Source organism: Balaenoptera borealis, assembly GCF_965194805.1.
Source record: "Balaenoptera borealis genome assembly, chromosome: 1".
Taxonomy (NCBI): Eukaryota; Metazoa; Chordata; class Mammalia; order Artiodactyla; family Balaenopteridae; genus Balaenoptera; species Balaenoptera borealis.
In genome coordinates, this window is record NC_138860.1 from 66,237,398 (window position 1) to 66,260,099 (window position 22,702).

Sequence of the window (22,702 nt, forward strand, 5' to 3'; positions counted from 1 at the left end):
TAAGCATTGATCCTGCTCTATTAGTCTTCTATTGCTGTGTAACAAATATCCACAAACTCAGTGACTTAAAAACACCACTAATAAATACCTCCCAGTTCTGGAGGTCAGAAGTCCTGGCTGGCTCTGCTGGGTTTTCTGCCTAGGGGCTCACAAAGCCAGAATCAAGGTGCTGGCAACCTGGGTTCTTATCTAGAGGCTCCAGGGAGGAATCTGCTCCCAAACTCATTCATGCTGTTGGCAGAATGCAGTTCTGAGGGCTGTAGGACTGAGGTCCCCGTTCCCTTGCTGCCTGCCAAGGAGGAGGGGTCACCCTCAGCTCCTCGACACACTCACAATCCTTCTCATGGGGCCCCCTCCACCTGCAAAGTTGCCAAGGGTGCGTCCCACCTTTCTCCTGCTTCAATCTCTCTGACTTCTGCTGCCGGCCTGAGGACATTCTCTGCTTTTAAAGGGCTGGTGTGAGCAAATTCAACCCACCCAGAACACAACCTTAATTATATCTGCAAAATCTCTTTCAGCGGGTTACCCCTGGGAGTAACCCCTGGAGGCTTTTAAAAGTCACGGGAGACGTCGCAGAAATCTGCCAACCGCACCTGACTGTCTTTACAGGCAAATATATAGCGCAAGTGGATGAGTAAAAAGCAGTCAACGTGGAAGGAATGGCATGATTAGCAAACTCACTGCTTCCTAACTTCCTAATAAAATAATCGATTTATGCAGAGATCGTCAGTGAAAATGAAACGAATGGCAGATGACAGCTGAATGAGGAGCCGGAGAGCTGAGCGCACCTGAGCCCACTTTAGAGAAGTGACGGACGGCAGAGCGGCCCCTACGTGTCATGTGCCTCTTGCTACAAAGTCCGAACCTAACACGCTAATCCAGCTGTTGGAGCTGGCTTTCAGCTCATAGGAAATTTAGGAAGCAGAAGTGCAATTTAAATGACACCACGAAAAAGCAAACAGAGAAATCCAGAATGTGGAACACTCTACAGCCGGCCCAGTTTCTTCAATACGTCAATTACCTGGGGGTGGGGGTGGGGTGGGGGGCTGTTCTGGATTAATGGGATGTTATTACCAATTACAATACAAGAACAATATTTGGATCCTGATTCAAAAAACACAAGAGTAAAAGGACATTTTAAAGTTAATCAGAAAAACCTGAATATGGACTCAGTATTAAAGTAAGAATCATCATTTTCATTGGTTGGCATAAAGGTCTTAAGGTTGTATGAGAAAACATTCAGATTTTTTAGAGACGCACATAGGGCTGAAATGCTACGAGGGGTTTGCTAATTGCTTTAAAATATTCCGGCAACCACAAGAAGAGGGGATGGACAAAGCAGGTACACAAAATGTTGAAACATACCGAATCTGGCTGATGTATATGCATGGGGGCTCATTGTTCTGGTCCACTTTTACCCCGGACTAAACATTTTTATAATAAACGATTTCATTTAAGAGATTTCATTCATTGAGCATCTGCTGAGAATCAATCACTGTGCTCAGGGCTTCGCATCCACTTCCTGCTGGATCCTCACTACGGCCTTATGAAGCAGGTACCATTTGTATCCCCACTTTTATAGCTAAGAATATGAAACAACGACCAGTGTGGGGTGTAGCCGACAGGCCTGCCAATTGCCCGCCACCCCAGCGAAGCCTCAGAGGCCAAGGAAATGAAAGATTTCTACATTTTTTGGTTTCACAAAGCAGTCTGACAAGTCGCCTGCAGCCCGCGTTGGAGGGCGATCCCCCAAACCATGCGCCAACCGCAGCACAGGGGATGCTGGAAGGTTCGGAAGGAGACAAAAGGCGGAGACAGGTAGAGGGTGAAAGAGAAACAGAGGGACCACAGAAAAGCAACAAGGTGGAAACACACGGAGACAGTCACGGAAAGGGGCGGAGGGAAGAGATGGGGAGACAGTGGGGAAGAGGGATGTGCTTGAAGGGGGATGTCACAGACCTAGAGTCAGACAAAGCTACTGCAACCTTGGTCCACCTTCCACTCTGCCCCACCCCTCACACCAACCAGAAAACGGGAACGCCTCGGAGCAAAGGAGGGACCAGACACGTTCAGTATAGAGCTCTGTCCACGTGTAGTTACAGATCCGTGTCAGGCACGGTTACCTTGTCCTCTCTCCCCATCCCCCAGCCCCCATCCCGTGACCTTCTCCCCAGACAGCTCACCAGCTCCAAGCTCAGAGTCAGGAGGAAGGGAAGGAGGAGTTATTTATTTATCTAAACCATGTTTCAGTTTTTTAACGGCCTAACTGAGATAAAAGTCACAGACCCTCAGTGCCCAGCAAAGCTGTTCTCAGCGGGGAAAGTCTGTGAGGCTGAAGTTAATAGCACGAGGGCCACGTTAATGCCACTAGGGGGTTCAGATCAGAGGCTCCTGGAGGCGGCTTCAGGTGACGGTTTAATCACAACGGAAAAAACGGGTCTGGGGTTTGCAACGTGTGACTGGGGGGGTGGGGGGAGTGGGGATGGCAGAAAGGGGTTACAGGAGGGAGCGTGGGGAGCAGAAAACACAAAGGAAGACAGAATCCTCAAACAGAATCCTCAATGCCTTTCAGAGACTGGAACTAGACCTGCAGAGGAGGGCAGCCCTGTCACACCGACCCCCCACCCCGCCCCGGGCATGTTAATAACACGGAACCACTTGCTCAAATTACACGTTAAAAAACACCTTCTTGGCCTTCCCTGGTGGCGCAGTGGTTACGAATCCGCCTGCCAACGCAGGGGACACGGGTTCGAGCCCTGGTCCCGGAAGATCCCACATGCCGCGGAGCAACTAAGCCTGTGCGCCACAACTACTGAGCCCGCGTGCCACAACTACTGAAGCCCGCGCACCCTAGAGCCCGTGCTCCACAATAAGAGAAGCCACCACAATGAGAGGCCTGCGCACTGTAACAAAGAGTAGCCCCCGCTCACCGCAACTAGAGGAAGCCAGTGCGCAGCAATGAAGACCCAACACAGCCAAAAATAAAATAAAATAAAAAATAAAATAAATTAAATTTAAAAAAAAAACTGTAAATGACGCCTGCCCTCAAAAAATGCCCTGGGGTAGGGCATAGGCAAGGAAATTCAACACATGACAAATTTTTCAAGAACTCAATATGAAGAGGGAAGGTGTAGTCACTCTTTAAAAAAAAAAGGAAAAGAAAAAAAAGGACATGCCTAAAGTTCACTATAAGGAATTCTTAGCCATATGCAAATCCAACGTCCAAAAAGGTTTCAGCTCACACCAGTCAAATGACCATCAGCAAAAAGTCTACAAACTATAAATGCTGAAGGGCTTGTAGAGAACTGTGTACCTTCTAGCTGCTGGTGGGATGTAAAGTGGTAACAGCACTAACACAAACTGAATGGAGCTGCTTTAAAAGGTAAAAATTCAGCTACCATATGATGCGGCAGGGCACCTTTTGGGCCTATAACCTAAGGCCACCAGAATCGGAAAGACAGAGGCAGGCAAATGTGCACTGCAGCAATATTGAAATAGCCAAGATATGGAAGCAAAAAAAAGGTCCATAAACAGATGAATGGACAAAGAAGAAGTGGTATATAGACAGAATGGAATATAAGTCACGAAAAAAAATAAAAGAATGGCATATGCAGCACCACACATGAGCCTAGAGATAATCACACAACGTGAAGTAAATCAGAATGCGAAAGACAAATGCCTTTTGATATCACTTATGTTATCTGAAAATTCATAAAAATGAACATATTTCCACAGAGAAAGGCAATCTCAGATTGAGAAGACAAACTTATGGTTAAGCCAAAGAAAAGGTGTGAGGAATGGATAAATTAGGATATTGGGGTTAACACACATATACTAATACGTATAAAATATATAATCCCCAAAGACCTATGGAATACCAAGAGTGGTCTACTCAACACTCTGTAATAACCTACATGGAAAAGAACCCAAAGATCAATAGATATATGTATATGTGTAAATGAACAAGATTCTGTACACCTAGAAAAAAAGACATTTTTCAATCAAGTTTGCTCTGATAAAAACTACAACTTAAAGACACAGACAAGAATTAAGGAGGCTAAAACTTATGGGGGTTTGTCCTGGCACATTCCACTCTAATCTGCAACCTAAAAGCACAACTTGCAGCAAGGTTCTGTTTCCCTAGCAAGCAGAGTTGGCAACGTAGAAGTCTTCCCACCCTAAGGCCGTTTCCTCAAACAGCAGCTCAAATCTACTGCTAATGGTCACTAATAGTCACAAGGACTGCAGGGCTGTAAATGACTCATGCCCTCAAAAAATATCCTGGGGCAGGGAATGGCCAAAAAATCCAAACGCGGCAAATTTTTCAAGAAGGCAATTAGAAGTTGTAAGTTTAGCTCAATCTTAAAAAAAAATGAAAAGGACATTGATAAACGCAAAACATCAGGAATTCTCAGACGCATGGAAACCCAATCTACACAAAGGTATCACCTCACACCAGTCAGAATGACCATCAGCAAAAAGTCAACAAACAATAGATGTTGAAGAAGTTGTGGAGAACAGCATAACCTCTCGGTCTAAGTGGGATGTAAACTGGTAACAGCCAATAATAGGAACAGAATGGCAGTGTGTTTAAAGGTAAAAAGTGAGTCACCATATGATCTGGAAGGCCCACTATTGGGCCTGTCACCTGTGAAAGCCAGAATCCAAAAGACACGGGATGGAAAATCGTGTATTGCAGCAGTATTTACAATAGGCAAGACATGGAAGCAAACAAAATGCCCATCAACAGATAAATGGACAAAGAAGAAGTGGTATACGTACCGAATGGAATAGTAGCCTCGGGAAAAAAATGAACAATGCCGTTTACAGGACTACAGATGAGCCTAGAAATAATCATATTAGGTTAAGTCAGTCAAAAGGGAATGACAAATATCCTATGATATCATTTATACATGTTATCCTAAGATTGCTACCAATGAACATATTTCCACAGAAAAAGACACTCACAGACTTATAAAACAAACTAATGGTTAACCAAAATGAAAGGTGGGAGGATGGATAATTTAGGACTAAGGGGCTAACATACATAGATTAATGTATGTTAAATGTATATAAACATATAACATATAAACTATATGAATTATATAATCACTAATACATAGAAAATATATAATGACAAAACACCTACCAAATACCAAGGGAGGTCTACTCAACATTCTGTAATAACATACATGGTAACAGGATCCGAAGATGAACAGACATATGCATGAATCATTGAGCAGATTCTGTACAGCCAAACAATCACAACACTCTAATCAAATTTACTCTGATAAGAAATAGAAATTAAATTTAAAAAGCAAACATAAGTAAGGAGACATAAACTTCTGGGGGCTTGTCCCAGCACATTCCACTCTAATTTACAACCTTGGAACACTACCTCCAGGAAGACTCTGTTGCCCTAGTAACAAGAGTTGAGAACGAAATAATGCTGCCACCTTGTGGCTCTTTCCCACAACAGCAGCTTTAAACCCAGTGCTAATGGTAGCTTAATAGTCACAAGGACTGCTGGGCTGTAAATGACGCCTGCCCTCAAAAAATGCCCTGGGGTAGGGAATAGGCAAGGAAATTCAACACATGACAAATTTTTCAAGACGTCAATATGAAGAGGGAAGTTGTAGTCACTCTTTAAAAAAAAAAGGAAAAGAAAAAAAAGGACATGCCTAAAGCTCAGTATAAGGAATTATTAGCCACATGCAAATCCAACGTCAAAAAGGTTTCAGCTCACACCAGTCAAATGACCATCAGCAAACACTGCAGGATTCCACTCCCTGTGCTTTGTGGCTGCTTCCCACTAGCTATCTAGTTTACATTTGGTAGTGTATATATGTCCATGCCACTCTCTGACTTCATCCCAGATTACCCTTCCCCCTCCCTGTGTCCTCAAGTCCATTCTCTATGGCTGAGTCTTTATTCCTGTCCTGCCCCTAGGTTCTTCATAACCATTTTTTTCTTTTTTTTTAGATTCCATATATATGTGTTAGCATACGGTATTTGTTTTTCTCTTTCTGACTTACTTCACTCTGTATGACAGTCTCTAGGTCAATCCACCTCACTACAAATAACTCAATTTCATTTCTTTTTATGGCTGAGTAATAGTCCATTGTATATATGTGCCACAGCTTTATCCATTCATCTGTCGATCCTGCCAACACTTTTACTTTACTCAACTGAGACCAATGTCAGACTTGTAAGGTAATAAATTTACGATGTTTTGAGTCACTCAATTTGCGGTAATTCGTATGAAAGCAATAAAAAACAAATACAGAGGTCCTACAAGAGCCAGGCTATATATTTATATTTAAGTATTTCTAAAATGAATTTAACCCTGTGATTCACAGCAGCAGCAGCTTCCAAGGGATCCCACCACACACCTGAGGCGAAAGCAGCCTAATAAAGAAGCAGTGACAGCAGCAGGTCACTGCCCCACACTTGGGGTAGAGGGGGATTTGATCTACTGTAGCAGCAGCGTAGCCTGAATGGGAATGCATCCTCCTGTGGCACTAGTCCCATCAGCATTAGTCTAATCTGCTAGCATCTGCTGTGCCAACAGGCCCAACGTATGCAAACCCTCCAACTCAGTAGCATTAAGTGAGCCAGGCTCAGTGTTTCCTGAAACTCATATCCAATGGCACTGGAAAGCCCAGATATCACCTACTGTTATGAAAACATAAAAAACAATAACAGAAGACTGGCAACTTCAGAAAGAAAAGGGGAAAAATGGAATGGGTGAAAACAAGTGGGATAAATATAAGAGACTATCATTAGTCTCATGAGTTTCTTAAATTCCCTATGATGGTCAAAGCAAAAATTATGACACCATCTGATGTGGTTCTCAATGTATATAAAGGAAATACTACAGAAAATCATACTTTAAAACTGGGGACTATTAAGAGACCTAAATGGAAGTAAAATTTTGAAACTTCACTTGAAGTAATAAAAGACAGATTCCAGTAGGCTATGATAAGTTTCATATGTATAGTGTAATGCCAAAAGCAACCACTAAGAAAACTATACAAACAGTATACACAAATGATTATAAATAAATTAGATTAAAATGGACTTACCAAAAAATGTTTAAGTAACCCACAAGAAGGCAAAATAAGAGAAACACAGGATTGAGAAACTAAGGCAAAAGACAAAACAAAAAATAAAATGGTAGACCTAATCTTTAACATAGCAATAATTACATTAACTGTAAATGATCTAAATAACCAAGTCAAAGACAGAGATTGGAAGAGTAGATGAAAAAATCACAAGCATGATCCAACTCTATACTGTCTATAAGAAGCTTACTTTAAACATCATGATATAGGTAGTTCAAAGTAAAAGGATGAAAAAGGTATATCATGTGAACATTCATCAGAAAAAGCAGGAATGGCTATATTAATATCAGATAAAGTAGATTTCAGAGCAAAGGAAATTATTAGGGGCAAAGAGGGTCATTACATAAAGATAACAGGAATAATCCACCTAGATGACCTAGTGATACTAAATGTGTGTGCACCAAACAACAGAACTTCAAAACACATGAAGCAAACACTGAAAAAGGTAAAAGGAGAGAATTTCAAATCCACAATTATTATTTGAGACTTCAACACAGCAATTTATAGAACTCCCAGAGACAAAAATCAGCAAGGGTATGGAAGAACTGAAAACATCATCAATCAACAGGATATAACTGACATTTAAAGAACACACTCAATAAAAGCAGAATACATATTCAAGTGTCCATGGAACATTCACTCATATACCATACACTGGGTGCTAAAAAAAAACATTAGCAGATTTAAAAGAATTAAAATCATAGAGAGTATATTCTCTAGCCATAATGGAACCAGACTAGAAATCAATAACAGAAAGACAACAGGAAAATCTTCAATCACATGAAAACTAAACATCACAATTCCAAATAACTCATGGGTAAAAAGTCAAGGAAAAATTTTTAAATGCATAGAATAAAAGAAAATGGAGATATAACAGATCAACATTTGTGGAATGAAGTGAAAGCAATGCTGAAATGGAAGTCTATAGCACTAAATTGGGAAAGAAAATATTTCAAAGAAATAGTCTAATTTTCTATATTAAAATAGTAAAAACGGAAGAGGAAAAAACACTAAACAAGCAGAAAGAAGGAAATAATAAAGATGAAACAAAAATCCATGAAACTGAAAACAGGAAAATGGGGGGGGGGAGGAAATCAATGAAACAAAAGGCTGGTTCTTCAAAATAAACAATCTCATCAAGAAAGATGTAGCAAGACTGATCAAGATAAAAAGAGAGATGGCACAAATCACAGATATCAGAAATGCAACCAAGGATACCATGACATATCCTGCAGGTTAATAAGGGACAAGTTATTATGAACAAGTCTACACTATAAATTCAAAAATGTGGATGAAATGGACCAATGCGTCTACACCCAGAACTACCAAAACTCAGCCAAGATGAAAGAGACAATCTCAATTTTCCTGTAACTATGAGAAACACTGATTTTTCATTTAAAAACTCCCAAAAGAAATATTCAGGCTTAGATGTTTCACTTTTACCCAAGACTTAAAGAATTAACACCAATTTTACATGACTTGATAAGAAACAGAAGTAGAGGGAACAGTTCCTAATTAATTTTATGAAGCCAGTATTACCTTGATACCAAAACCAGACTGGGATAGTATAGAAAGAAGAAAACTACAGGCCAGTATTTTTTATGAAATTGGCTGTAAAAATCTTCAGCCAAATATTAGCAAATTAACTCCAGAAATATATAAAAAGAATAATATACCATGACCAAGTGGTATTTATTCCAGTTATGCAAAGTTGGTTAAATATTTGAAAATCAAACAATGTAATCTACCATATCCAATAGATTAAGGGGGAAAAGTCATGTGATCCTAATCATTAATGCAGAGAAAGCATTTGACAAAATCCAATCCCATTCATGATTTTAAAAAAAAGAAGAAAAGAAACTCCAAGCAAACTAGGAATAGAAAAGGAACATACAGAAACTCATAAAGATGATCTACAAACAACCTATACCGACATTATATTTAACTGTGAAAGACTGAACGCTTTCTCTGTAAGATCAGAAACAAGGCACCGATATCTGCTCTCACCACTTTTATTAAATATATTACTGGAGGTTCTAGTAAGAAAATAAAGCAAAAATAAATAAACAGATACATTTAAAAGTTAAATTTTTAAAAAGTTTATTTAAAAGATGAAAGAACTATTCCTACTATGTTGAATAGGAAGGAATATATCCTCCTGAATGTTGAATAGTAATATATCCTATTATATTGAATAAGGAAAACTAAAACTGTCTGTATCTGAAGATGAGATGATAATCTAAATGGAGAAAATACCAAGGAATCCACATAAAGCTTGAGAAATAATATTAGTTTGTAAATGTTTTAGAGTACAAGATCCACACAATTTTATCAAATTATATATTAATAACAAATGTGTAGAAGCTTAAATAAAAATATGTGATGCCATTTACAACTGACCTAAATAAATACTTAAATAGAAGCCCAATAAGACATTTATAGGACCTCTATACTGAAAATTACAAAATGCTGATGAAGAAAATTTTAAAAGTCCCAAACAAATAGGGAGACATACCTTGTTCATGGATTAGAAAACACAACATAATAAAGCTGTCAATTCTCCCCAAGTTAAGAGGCTTAACACAATTACTCTTAAAATGCCCTCAAGGTTTTTGTGGATATAGACAAGCTTATTCTAAGATTTATATGGTAGGAAGAGGCTGAAGAACAGCTAAAACAATTTGTAAAGGAAGATTAAAATGGGAGGAATTAATCTACCCAATTTCAAGATTTCGCAGTAGTGATGGAGGGTAGATACATAGATCAATGGAATGGAACAGAGAACCCAGCAATAGACTGACACAAATACATTTAACTTGGTTTTGACAGCAGTGCAAAAGCTATCAAGGAAGAATAGACTTTTCAAAAAATGGTACTGAAACAGTTGGACATCCCTCGACAAAAACAAACAAACAAACAATGAACCTTAACCTAAACCTTACACATCTTACACAAAAATTAAATCAAAGTGGATCATAATCTTAAATGTAAAAGCAGGACATTTTTAGAAAAAAAAAATAGGAGAAAATCTTTGGCATCTACAACTAGGTGAATAATTCTTAGACTTGACACCGAAAGTATGATCAATAAAAGCAAAAACTGATCAATTGGATCTCATCAAAATGAGTTAAAAATGCTTCATAGAAGATCCTTTTAAGTGGATGAAAACTCAAATTACACAGTGGGAAAACATATTTGAAAATCCCATAGGAGACAAATGACTTGTATCTATAATATACAAAGAACTCTCCAAACAACTTAAAAAAATCCAACTAGAGAATAGGCAGAAGACAGGAACAGACATTTCATGGAAGAGAATAAACACATGGCAAAGAAGCACATGAAAAGATGTTCAACATCGTTAGCCATCAGGGAAATGCAAATTAAGACCATAATGAGATATCAGAGAATAACTAAAATTAAAGTATAGTGACAACATCAAATGCTAGCGAGTACGTAGAAAAATTATATCACATCACTGGTGGGAAAATAAAATGGTTTAGCCACTCTGAGAAACAGCTTGACAGTCTCTTTTAATCCTAAAAGTAGATTCACCCTACAATGCAGTAATTGTACTCTTGAGCATTTATCCAAAAGAAACAAAAACTTAATGAAGTTCCCACAGAAACTTACACATAAATGTTCATAGCAGTTTTATTTCTAATAGCCACAAACTGGCAACTCCCCAAATGTCTTTCAATGGGTGAATGTTGAAACAGATTGTGATAAAATCTTATGATAGAATACTACCGAGCAACAACAAGGAACAAATTATTAATATATGCAAAAATTGAAATGAACTTCAAGGGAATGATGCCGAGGGAAAAGTTTTTAAAAGCCAATCTCCGAAGATTAAGTAATTCATGATTATGTTTACATATTATTCTTAAAATAACAAAACTGTGGAGATGGAGAACAGATTAGAAGTTGCCAAGGGTTAGAGATGGGGGTAGAAGGTACAGCGGGGGAACTCTGTGAGGTTTTTGTGGTCCCAGTACAAATAATACAGCAATCTTGGTTTTAATCCCTAAAGATTTTTAAAAGCAATTCCTAGTAAGAGGTGTCCAGATATTTAGCAATGGCAGCAGATTAGAGGTATAGCTCCCCAACATGACAACTTCGAAAGAGATCTATACTATCAATACTAATTTAATGCATATGTTAATTTTTAAAAGGCCAGTCACAATACTTAAATGGTACATATCTTAACGATATTACTCTGGGTATCCAGCTATACCAGATGGACTAGCAGGATTTTCTGTCCATTCAATCTTATTTAAGACAGTAAATCTTATAATAAGACAGTTAAAAAAAGAAAAAGAAAAACAACAAACCTCAACTACAGTTGGATATTCTCACAGCAAGATGAGGTGAAAATACGTAGCAGCGGTTCAAAAGCTTAAGCAGTGGCACCTAAATTTGGCTGCACATTAGAATCCTCTGAAGCACTTTTTAAAAACCCTCACACCGACGGTTGGTCATGCTAGACCAATACAATCCTTTTAACTCTCCTCAGACGATGCCAATGTCTAGCCAGAACGGAGAACCAGCGGACTAAGCAGAAGGGGATGTTTCTACAAAGATCTCTTAACAATAAGTCCTCTCACCCAATCAAGATTTACCTCCCCGCAAAGGGGTAAAGAAGGCTAGATGTTGTCCATACTTGCTTAGCTTTAATTAGCACTTGTGACTTGCCCAAAACCTAGATCATGTTTCCCCTAAATTTCATGTTATTCCCTAAGTTTATCAAACCCAAGGCTAAGGGGTTTGCCAGGATGAGATTTTAAGTGCTCACACAGGGGAAGTCCCTGGCAAACCAGGACAGCGGTCACTCTACACTGCAATGTAAAGCATCCTAAATAACCCTGCCACTGCTCCCAGATACTAGTCTGTGCCAACCAGTGGAGAAAAGGCATTCTCCATTACTACCATGGCAAATGCTACTGTACTTACCTTGGCTAGTCCCTATCTTTTCCAGGCGCCACTCCCCTTCACCTGCTGGTGGACGCTTCGGCCAGCTGACAATGCAGATATTTTCAAACTTTAAGGTGAATAAAAATCATCTGGAGGGCCTGTTGTAACAGAGATCACTGAGCCCCACCAGAGTTGCTGATTCCATAGGGCTGGGACCGGGCCCTAAAACTTGAATATCTAACACATTATCAGGGGATGCTGGGAAAGCTGGTCAGGTAATGGTAAAGCTGGCCAGGAAAAAGAAACCCGACGTGTCAGATCATAAAGTATGGAAGGGCAAGCCCGCCGGCAGTCCAGGCCGGGGGGCGGGGGGGCGGACCTGGGTCCCCAGCCCTACAGGGCCAACGGCAGACCGGCTCGGGCGCCCCTCGGAAGCGCGGGGTCCCCGCTGCCGAGTCTGTGGCCCCGGCCGGCCCCGGCTCCCCTCTGCCCACCCTGCGCGCGGGGGCTGGAAACGGCCGCGGAGAACCAGGCAGGGCGGGAAGGGGGGCTCCAAAGAGGGTCTGGCGACTCGAGTCGCTCCGTTACTCGGTGGGCTCAGCGCGCGCCGTGGGGGAAGAGAGGTGGAGGTCCGGGAAGAGGGGACGGGCGGCACTCACGTAGACCAGCAGCAGCCATGGGTAGACGGCGGGCTCGGCCACCACGGGCGACTCCAGCCTCAGCTTCTCGCCCACGTTTTCGCGCGCGGCCCCCGCACCAGGCTAGTCTGGCGGTTGGGGGAGGGGCGGGGCGCCGCCGGCGGGGGCGGGACAGGCGGGCGGGCGGGCGGGAGGCTGAGGGGAGGGAGCCTGGCCTGGGCCTCAGCCGGCGCCGCCGCCGCCGCCGCCGGCCTGCTCCCGTCCGGCCCCCGGCTCCCTCTTTGTGGTCACAGGCCCGGGGCCTCCAGCGCTGCTGCCAACTGGGGCCGGCGTGAGGCAAGCACAATGAGCCGGGGCCCGGCTGAACCACTCACTCGCGGCGAGCGCCTCCCGCCCCGTGGACCCGCCCCCACGCACGCACGTACGCACGTACGCACGCACGTACGCACGCAAGCACGCACGCACGTCTTCAGCTGCCCCCCCCCCCCCCGGCCACACCCACCGGCCCGAAGTGGAGACCCGGGGAGACCCCTCGGGGCCTGGGGTGGCGGGTTCGACTCCCGCCCTTGACGTACCGTGACACCTCCCCCCCAATATGTTTCTAGGTATTATATGTATATATGAATATACTATTATATACACACTTGCGTATGAATTTATATGTGTATGTACATGCGCATATTTACATATAGGTGTGTGTGTGTACACATTGTATATATGTATGTGTATATATCTTATATATATGATATATGTATGTATATATACGATGAATTTCTATATACAGTACATATATATTTTTATGCTATATGCTTTTATATGTAGGTGTATATGTGTGTCTATATGTATGTACGTGTATGTATTGCATATATTATATGTGTATGTATGTATACTGTCTATATGCACACCTAAATATCTTTGTATGTGTGTATATACGTATGCTATATATGTACCTAGGTGTGTATATTGCATATGTTATACGTATGTGTACATACTGTATACATACCAACTATGCATTTTATATGTGTGTATGTATAGTGTATATGTATGTGTGTATTGTCTATATTGTGTGTATATGTGTGTATACATACTGTATATATACAAACTGCATTTTATATGTGTGTATATATGTATGTGTGTATTGTATATACTATGTGTGTATATGTGTGTACGCATACGGCATATGTACACAGCTGTATATTTTTGTATGCTTGTACATATGTACGTGTGTGTGTATATACACACACACCCCATATGGATTCTGTTTGTCTGGAGAACCCTCACTGATACGGACACTTATGACAATTGAGTACCTGCTCTTTGCCAGCCAGGGAGCCAAAGGCTTGTCTTTCGGTGTCTCCCTTAAGTATCACGAGTCCCAGGAGGGAAGGTGATGCTGCTCCTACCAGTTGAGGTGCCTCAGGGTCAGTTAGGTGGACAGGGCGGGGGGCTGGAGCCTGGTGGAGCCCAGGTGGAGTTCTAGCAGCAGTACAGCCTAGCAGTCCCACTTCCCCGGGTGCTTCTCACAAAGACGCCGAGGGAGAGTCGGGATCTGAAGGAGGGAATGAGGAAGCTTCCGTGGGTCCGCAAGCCCAGACCAAGGCTGACTCGTCAAGAGTGTTAGAGGTCAGGACTGTGGTTACCCTGGGGGTGGGCTTACACAGAGCCATTCATATCCTGAAAAAGTATCCATTCTGCTCTTGTTTGTATGGTTACCCCCCTCCCCCAAATCTTTTAAAAACAGATTCTCTTGGTTGCTGGGAACACACACGGGGAAGTTGTGTGTGAGGGGGTATGATCCAGGGGACAGGGAGGATAAGCCCCCCACTCGTAGGGCAAGGAGTGGCTCAGCTTTGTGAGCTGAGGATGGCCCACGAGGTTCCAGAGAGAAGGGTCCCTGCTCCGTTCCTGCTCTGTGCACCCCATTCCCAGCCTGAGAAGCCCAGAGCCACCCACCCCCCCGCAACACACACACACCAGGGAGGAGAGCCAGTCACCCTGGCTCCCAGGCTCCGGCTCCAAGGCTCCCGGCACTAGGAGCTATTTTCAGCTTTCATGCCCTAGGACACGGCCAGAGCTATTGTCTCCGGAAACTCTCTGTCTGTCTCTCGCCCGGCCTCCCTCCCTTCCTCCCTCCCTCCTCCGCTTCTTCCCCTCCAGCTCCATCTGTCCTCCCCTCCACCCTGCATTTCTACCCAGGATGGCTCACAGACAGCTGCTCCCCGTGCCCACCTGCCACCATTCCATGGATGTCAAAGCAAGCCCTGGGGACTTCCCTGGAGGTCCAGTGATTAAGACTCCGAGCTTCCACTGCAGGGGACGCGGGTTCGATCCCTGGTCAGGGACATAAGATCCCACATGCCACACAGCACGGCCAAAACAAAATGAATAAATAAAGTTATAGTGATGAAACAGCCCTAGTGGTGCAAGGATGGGACGTATAGCTCTATGGTATAGAAAAAAGGTCCAGAAACAGATATATGAGAACTTGATATGATAGAAAGTGGGGAAATTAAGGAGTTTTCAATAAATGGCATTAGGACAATTGCATATCCATGTGGGGAAAAGTAAATTAGAAAAAAAAAAAAAGCAAGCCCTGGTCAGGTGTGACCTTGGGCCCAGGGCCATTGGCACAGGTTGTCATGTGGGATGTTCTTCCTTAGACTCCTCCCTCCCTCCTGTGTCACTGTCACTTCCTCCAGAACCTTCCTGGACTCCCCTCCACAAGCCCGGGGTGTGCCCTCACCCGCCCTGGATCACCAGAATTCCAATCCCGGCCCACCCTTCCCCGCCAGGTAGAGAACTGTGCATGGTCAATAAGACCGTAGAGGTCATTGGCCATTGCTATTGCAGCTGGAATTGTTACTGTGTTTAGATAGGGTGACCAACACCCGCCCCCAGTTTGCCCAGGACCGCTCAGGTTTGAGCGCTGGAACTCTGGGGAAACTCTCAGTCCCGGGGAACCCCAGAAGGCTGGTCAGCCTATTTAGGACAGATCTTTCACTTGATCTCCCAACCCCCGAGAGCCAGAAAGGGAATCTCCCCCCTCCTTCCATTGTAACCTTCATTCATTCATCCACTCATCCCTTTATTCAACTCCTTTATTCAGCAAGTATTTATGAAGCATCTACTACACAGCAGACACTCTTCTAGGTGCTGGGGACATAACAGCATCCCTGTCCTCAAAGAGCTCACGTTCTAGCGAGGGCAGCAAACAGTAAACTGAGAAGGTGTGATTTATTACATGGGGATGATGTCTCGGAGACCACTGCAGGGCAGGGGAGGTGGGAGAGGAAAGGGGCAGTTCTAAATGCAGGCGCTGACGGGATTGGGGCAGACCTTGCCCTGGGCCAGGCTGGTTGCTTCAACACAGCTGTCCTCGCCCAGAGCCATCCTGCCCCCGCCTCACCCAGTTCTTCCGTGATGTGTGGGGAAAATCTGTGGTTGTCACAACTGGGAGGGAGGGCCCCTGGAATCAAATGGGTGAGGCCAGGGATGCTGCTAAACCCCACACAGTGCCCAGGAGGGGCCCTCAGCAGAGGATGACCCGCCCCGAATAACCCCAGTGCCACGGGGGAGACCCTGCACTAGTATTATTCAGACCCGCTGGTGCCCCGATTCCTGCACAGGCAGGGACTCTAACCGGGTCACCTCTGTATCCCGAGGTGACCTAGAGTGGGGCAGCCACGAGGGCTGAGATGAGTATCGGGGGTGAAATGACAAACCTCTGCACCCACTCTCCCCTCCGCACCCCAGGGGCGATGGTCTCTATCTCCTCCCCGTGCAGGTAGCTTTTCCCTGAGCCATTTCTTCTTGTCAAGGTCCCTGTCGCAGGTTGGGTTCCCCGAAGATGACGTTGAGAGCAAGGATTGGAGTGCAGGTGGTTGATGTGAGGCGTGCAGGAACAGATACAGCTGCCATAGGGTCCCACAATTCCACTCCCGGGCATAGATCCGGAGAAAACTCTAATTCAAAACTATACATACACCCCTGGCATTTCCCTGGTGGTCCAGTGGTTAAGAATCCATGCTTCCAGTGCAGGGGGCGTGGGTTCCATCTCTGGTCAGGGAACTAAGATCTCACATGCCGTGTGACAATAAAAGAAGAAAGAAAAAAGAAAGAAAGAAAGAAAGAGAGAGAAAGAAAGAAAGAAAGAAAGAGAAAGAGAGAGAGAGAAAGAAAGAAAGGAAGAAAGGAAGAAGGAAAGAAGAAAGAAAGAAAGATACATGCACCCCAACGTTCATTGCAGCACTATTTACAGTAGCCAAGACATGGAAGCTACCTAAATGTCCACTGATGGATGAATGGATAAAGAAGATGTGGTACATATATACAATGGAATATTATTCAGCCATAAAAAGAATGAAATAATGCTATTTGCAGCAACGTGGATGGACCTAGAGATTATCATACTAAGTGAAGTAAGTCAGAAGAGAAAGACAAATATCATATGATCTCACTTATATGTGAAATCTAAAATACGACACAAATGAACGCGTCTACAAAACAAAAACAGACTCACAGACATAGAGAACAGACTTGTGGTTGCCAAGGGGGAGAAACAGTGAGGGAGGGTTGGATTGGGAGTTTGGGGTTAGCAGATGCAAACTATTAAATATAGGATGGATAAACTACAACGTCCTACTGTCTAGCACAGGGAACTATATTCAGTATCCTGTGATAAGCCATAACGGAAAAGAAAAAAGTTTTATTTATAGGTTCCATCCCTAACTGAGCTGGCCCATCCCCTCCCATGTTTCTAAGTGCAGCCCGAGGCTGCAGACTTCCCACCGTGGTCTTCAGCTCCAGAGCAAGCCACCTGCGAACCACCCACATCTTCCCAGGGGCTGGCAACTCTCCTTTGCTACTGATTCCAAGACACATCCAAATAGCAAAAATGTGACCATGAAAAGAAACTCAGGCATGTTCAAATCAGGGAAATAACATTCTTAGCTCTGTTCAGTACTCGCTTAATTTTACAAGAGCTTAGAGTTACAAAAAAGTTGCAAAGATCTGTACAGAGTGTACAGAGTGCCGTGGACCCTGACCCAGTACCCCTATTTCCAACTCATTAGTACCTTAGTGTGACATGTTTATCCAACTAAGGAACCAAGATGGATACATTGTTATTAACTAAAGTCCACACTTTATTAGAATTTCCCTAGTGTTCCCCTAACATCCTTTTTCTGTCCCAGTCTCCTCTGGGCTGTGACATTTCTCAGACGTCGCTGGGTTTTGATACCTTGAAAGTTTTGAGGAGGACTGGTCAGGTGTTTTGTCCCTCAATTTGTTAGTCTGTTTGTTTTCTGATGTTTTCTTATGGTTGGTCTGGAGTTATGGGGTTTGGGGCGGAAGACCCAGACAGAGATAAAAATGCCATTCTCCTCAGGTCACATCAAGGATACACACCATCAACGGGACTTATGACAAACGATTTTACCCTTGATCACCTGGCCAGTATCGTCTTTTTTTTCTTGCTGCGTTGGGTCTTCGTTGCGTGTGGGCTTCTGTAGTTGTGGCACGGGGGCTCAGTAGTTCTGGCTCCCAGGATCTAGAGTGCAGGCTCAGTAGTTGTGGCCCACGGGCTTAGTTGATCTGCGGCACCTGGGATCTTCCCGGACCAGGGCTTGAACCTGTGTCCCCTGCATTGGCAGGCGGATTCTTTTCTTTTCTTTTTTTCTTTTGCAACCAAAACGTTAATCCCAAGGATTCTCACAAAACATATTACAAATGACAGCCTGAAAAAAAAAATTGCACAGTAACTCAAAGTTCAGCTCTACAATATACTCTTAATCTGGCAGGACATTGGTATCTTGATAATCTCAAATTTCCAAAAAATATTACAAAGAGCTATGTATTCATGTACAGCAATCACAGAGGGGACGTATGACCTAACTCAAAGGTAAACTAACTTCCTTGAAACTTCTTAGATTTTAAACTCCCTGGACAATCTCTTGTCCGGTGTGAAGACTAGTGGAATTTTTAAACCTCTAATCTAGGGTAAGGGTGCGGCTTTCATTTTTACCTGCTGGCTTGGGTTCACAGCACCTTTTAAAGACTGCTTGCTTAACTACAGCTGCATACCATATCCCAGCTACAGAAAGTCTTTTCAATGTTTGCCAGTGTTGTTTCCATAATAGTAAACATCACACTTTAGGTGGGCAGGAGTTAGAGTTTTATTATCAGTCTAGGCAAGACCAAAAATTCAAAGCAAGTTCAATTTTGCTTAAGGGAACATTGTAAGGTAACAATTCTTCATATTACATGCCTCCCAGGACCCATTTCAAACCATAGAGAATGACACCTTTATGTGTCACTGTCCCAAGAGACAAACAAATGTGAACAACTAAAACATTTAAAAAGTGCACCAAGCTTCGGAAGTCTCAAACAAAACTTGAATTTTCTGTACATACTCCTGCCAAATGAAGTTATTGCCTGTACACCACTCCTCTTGCAAAGTGGTCTTCTATTTCCTTTCATCTGACCTAGATCGGCTAGGAGACCTAGAGAAAGATCAGGACGGCTTGTGATTTCTCTCTTGGGACAGGGATCTCTCTCTTCTCCTATATCTAGAAAGGGACCTGCTCTGGCTGACGGAGAAGGCTCTCCATCTTGGAGATGTGCGGGAGGTGGAGGACTCCTCCTCCCATAATCATCTCGAGGGCGACGACCCCAAGAAGGAGGCGGTCACGATTTCGACTTCTCTTTTCCCCATTCGACAGGTCCACTCTTACTCGGCAGCCACATAGTGTTCTCCCATCTAGTTCTCGGACAGCATCGGCTGCATCTCGGGGATCTTCACATTCAACGAGAGCGAAGCCGGGAGGGTTTTTAGCACCCCACACACTTCAGAGTGGTCCATAATAGCCTAAAGCTCGTTCCAATTCAGCCTTGTTACCACTGTTTCCAAGATTCCCTACATAAACTTTACAGTCCAACGGACAGGAATCACGTTGCAAGACCCTCGTGGCTCCTGGGTTTCACGGGCCACAGGGTGGTCCCGGGCCTCTAGAATCTGGTAGCTGAATCTGCTCGCACAAGCTGTCCTGTGGGGATGCGTTTTCCCCTATGTGTCCAGCCCGGGGCCCTGCTCTCTTGGCCCGGCCTCCCGGGTGAGAGGGTGAACCCCAGCTCCCTGGAGCAGACACTCAGAGCCCTGGTGACCGGACTCACGGCTGACGGGGCTGGAGCGGCGGCTGGACACGTGTGGCCAGCCTGGTGGTGTTTGGCCCCGTCTGCAGTTCCAGTTCCAGCTGAGAAAGAGCCTCCCTGTGTTACTTTCTCCTGGTTGTGTAAGGATCCCCGGTGTCATTTGACAGAAATGTAGACGGTGTGTTCTTTCTCTCTTTTCTCCCTGCTTCCTCTCCTCCCTCGCTGCCTCCCTCTCTCCCTGTACCTCTTTCCCTGTTCCGCTCTCCCTCTACCTCTTTCCCACTCCCTCTCTCGCTCTCCCTCTGTCTCTTCCTCTCTCCCTCCCTCTCTCCCTCTCCCTCCCTCTCCCTCTCTCTTTCCTCTCCCTATCTCCCTCTCTCCTCTCTCCCTCTTCCCTCTTCCTCTCCCTCTTCCCTCTGCCTCTTTCCTCTGCCTCTTTCCTCTCCCTCTTCCCTCTCCTCTTTCCCTCTCCTTCTCTCCCTCCCCCTCTCTCCCTCTCCCTCTCTCCCCCCTCTCTCTCCCTCTTCCTCTCTCCCTCTCCCCTGTCTCTGCCTCTCCCTCCGTCTCTCCCTCTGGGAGGGAGTGAGGGAGATGGAGAGATGGAGGGAGCGGGAGAGTTGGAGGGAGAGGGAGAGGGAGAGGGAGAAGAGGGAGGAGAGGGAGGGAGGAGACGTCTCTCCCTCCCTCCCTCCCTCTGCCTCCCTCCCTCTCCTCTCTTTCCCTCTCCCTCCGTCTCTCCGTCTCCCTCACTCCCTCTCAGAGAGGGAGAGACGGAGGGAGAGGCAAAGACAAGGGAGAGGGGGAGAGGGAGAGAGGGAGGGGGAGAGAGAGGGGGGAGAGAGGGAGAGCTCTCTTCCTCCCTCCCTCTCCCTCTCTCCTCCTTCTCTCCCTCTCTCCCTCACCCTCTCTCCCTCTCCCTCCCTCCATCACTTTCCCTCCTTCTCCCTCTCCCTCTCTCCCTCCCAGAGAGGGAGAGACAGAGGGAGAGGGAGAGGGGGGAGACAGGGACACGGAGAGGGAGGGAGGGAGGGAGGGAGACAGAGAGGGAAGCAGGCACCCTCTCGCCTTCTCCCTCTCCCTACCTCCTTCTCCGACTCCCCCTCTCCTCTCCCTCTGTCTCTCCCTCTCCCTCCCTCCCTCTAGGAGAGGGAGAGGGAGAGGAAGGGAGGGAGAGGGAGAGAGGGAGGGGAAGGGAGACGGAGAGGGAGAGACGTCTCGCCCTCCTTCCCTCTCCCTCCCTCGCCCTTTCCCTTCCTCTCTCCCTCTCCCTCCCTCTGTCTCACCCTCTCCCTCCCTCTGTCTCTCCCTCTCCCTGACTCCCTCCCAGAGAGGGAGAGATGGAGGGAGAGGGAGAGACGAGGGAGAGGGGGAGAGGGAGAGAGGGAGGGGGGAGAGAGGGAGAGGGAAGAGGGAGAGTGGGAGAGAGGGAGAGAAGGAGGAGAGAGGGAAAGGGAGGAAGAGACCTCTCTCTTTCTCCCTCTCTCCGTCTCTCCCTCTCTCCCCCTCTCTCTCCCTCTCCCTCTCTCCCTCTTCCCTCTCTGCCTCTTCCCTCTGCCTCTTTCCTCTCCCTCTTCCCTCTCCTCTTTCCCTCTCCTTCTCTCCCTCCCCTCTCCCTCTGGGAGGGAGTGAGGGAGATGGAGAGATGGAGGGAGCGGGAGAGTTAGATGGAGAGGGAGAGGGAGAGGGAGAAGAGGGAGGAAAGGGAGGGAGGAAACGTCTCTCCCTCCCTCCCTCCCTCTCCTCCCTCTCCCTCTCCCTCCGTCTCTCCGTCTCCCTCACTCCCTCTCAGAGAGGGAGAGACGGAGGGAGAGGCAAAGACAAGGGAGAGGGGGAGAGGGAGAGAGGGAGGGGGAGAGAGAGGGGGGAGAGAGGGAGAGCTCTCTTCCTCCCTCCCTCTCCCTCTCTCCTCCTTCTCTCCCTCTCCCTCCCTCCATCACTTTCCCTCCTTCTCCCTCTCCCTCTCTCCCTCCCAGAGAGGGAGAGACAGAGGGAGAGGGAGAGGGGGGAGACAGGGACACGGAGAGGGAGGGAGGGAGGGAGGGAGACAGAGAGGGAAGCAGGCACCCTCTCGCCTTCTCCCTCTCCCTACCTCCTTCTCCGACTCCCCCTCTCCTCTCCCTCTGTCTCTCCCTCTCCCTCCCTCCCTCTAGGAGAGGGAGAGGGAGAGGAAGGGAGGGAGAGGGAGAGAGGGAGGGGGAGGGAGACGGAGAGGGAGAGACGTCTCGTCCTCCTTCCCTCTCCCTCCCTCGCCCTTTCCCTTCCTCTCTCCCTCTCCCTCCCTCTGTCTCACCCTCTCCCTCCCTCTGTCTCTCCCTCTCCCTCACTCCCTCCCAGAGAGGGAGAGATGGAGGGAGAGGGAGAGACGAGGGAGAGGGGGAGAGGGAGAGAGGGAGGGGGGAGGGAGGGAGAGGGAAGAGGGAGAGTGGGAGAGAGGGAGAGAAGGAGGAGAGAGGGAAAGGGAGGAAGAGACCTCTCTCTCTCTCCCTCTCTCCGTCTCTCCCTCTCTCCCCCTCTCTCTCCCTCTCCCTCTCTCCCTCTCCCTTGTCTCTGCCTCTTCGTCTCTCTGTCTCTGGGAGGGAGTGAGGGAGATGGAGAGACGGAGGGAGAGGGAGGAGAGGGAGCGAGGAAGAGGGAGAGAGGGAGGGAGAGAGGGAGGGAGAGAGGGAGGGAGGGAGGGAGGGAGAGATGTCTTTGTCTTTCCCTCCCTCCCTCTATCACTCTCTCCCTCTTCCCCCTCCCTCTCCTGCTCCCTGTCCCTCTCCCTCCCTCTATCCCTCTCTCCCTCTCCCCCCTCCCTCTCCTGCTCCCTGTCCCTCTCCCTCCACCTCCTTCCCTCTCTGGAGAGGGAAGGAGGTGGAGGGAGAGGGAGAGGGAGAG

General features: G+C 46.0%; 1 long non-coding RNA gene and 1 pseudogene across 2 annotated transcripts in view; both read right to left on the minus strand.

Annotated features, from left to right (window-relative positions):
* LOC309613820 overlaps positions 1 to 22,702 on the minus strand; it is a 1,113,403-nt gene that overhangs the window by 16,226 nt on the left and 1,074,475 nt on the right. The window contains exon 2 of the long non-coding RNA XR_014235900.1: positions 4,783 to 5,112. This is a non-coding gene — a long non-coding RNA (uncharacterized lncRNA). The remainder of the gene's footprint in view (positions 1 to 4,782; positions 5,113 to 22,702) is intronic.
* On the minus strand, positions 19,025 to 19,626 carry LOC309606805 (serine/arginine-rich splicing factor 3 pseudogene; annotated as a pseudogene). Its single transcript has one exon. The product of its transcript is annotated as a serine/arginine-rich splicing factor 3 pseudogene (transcript).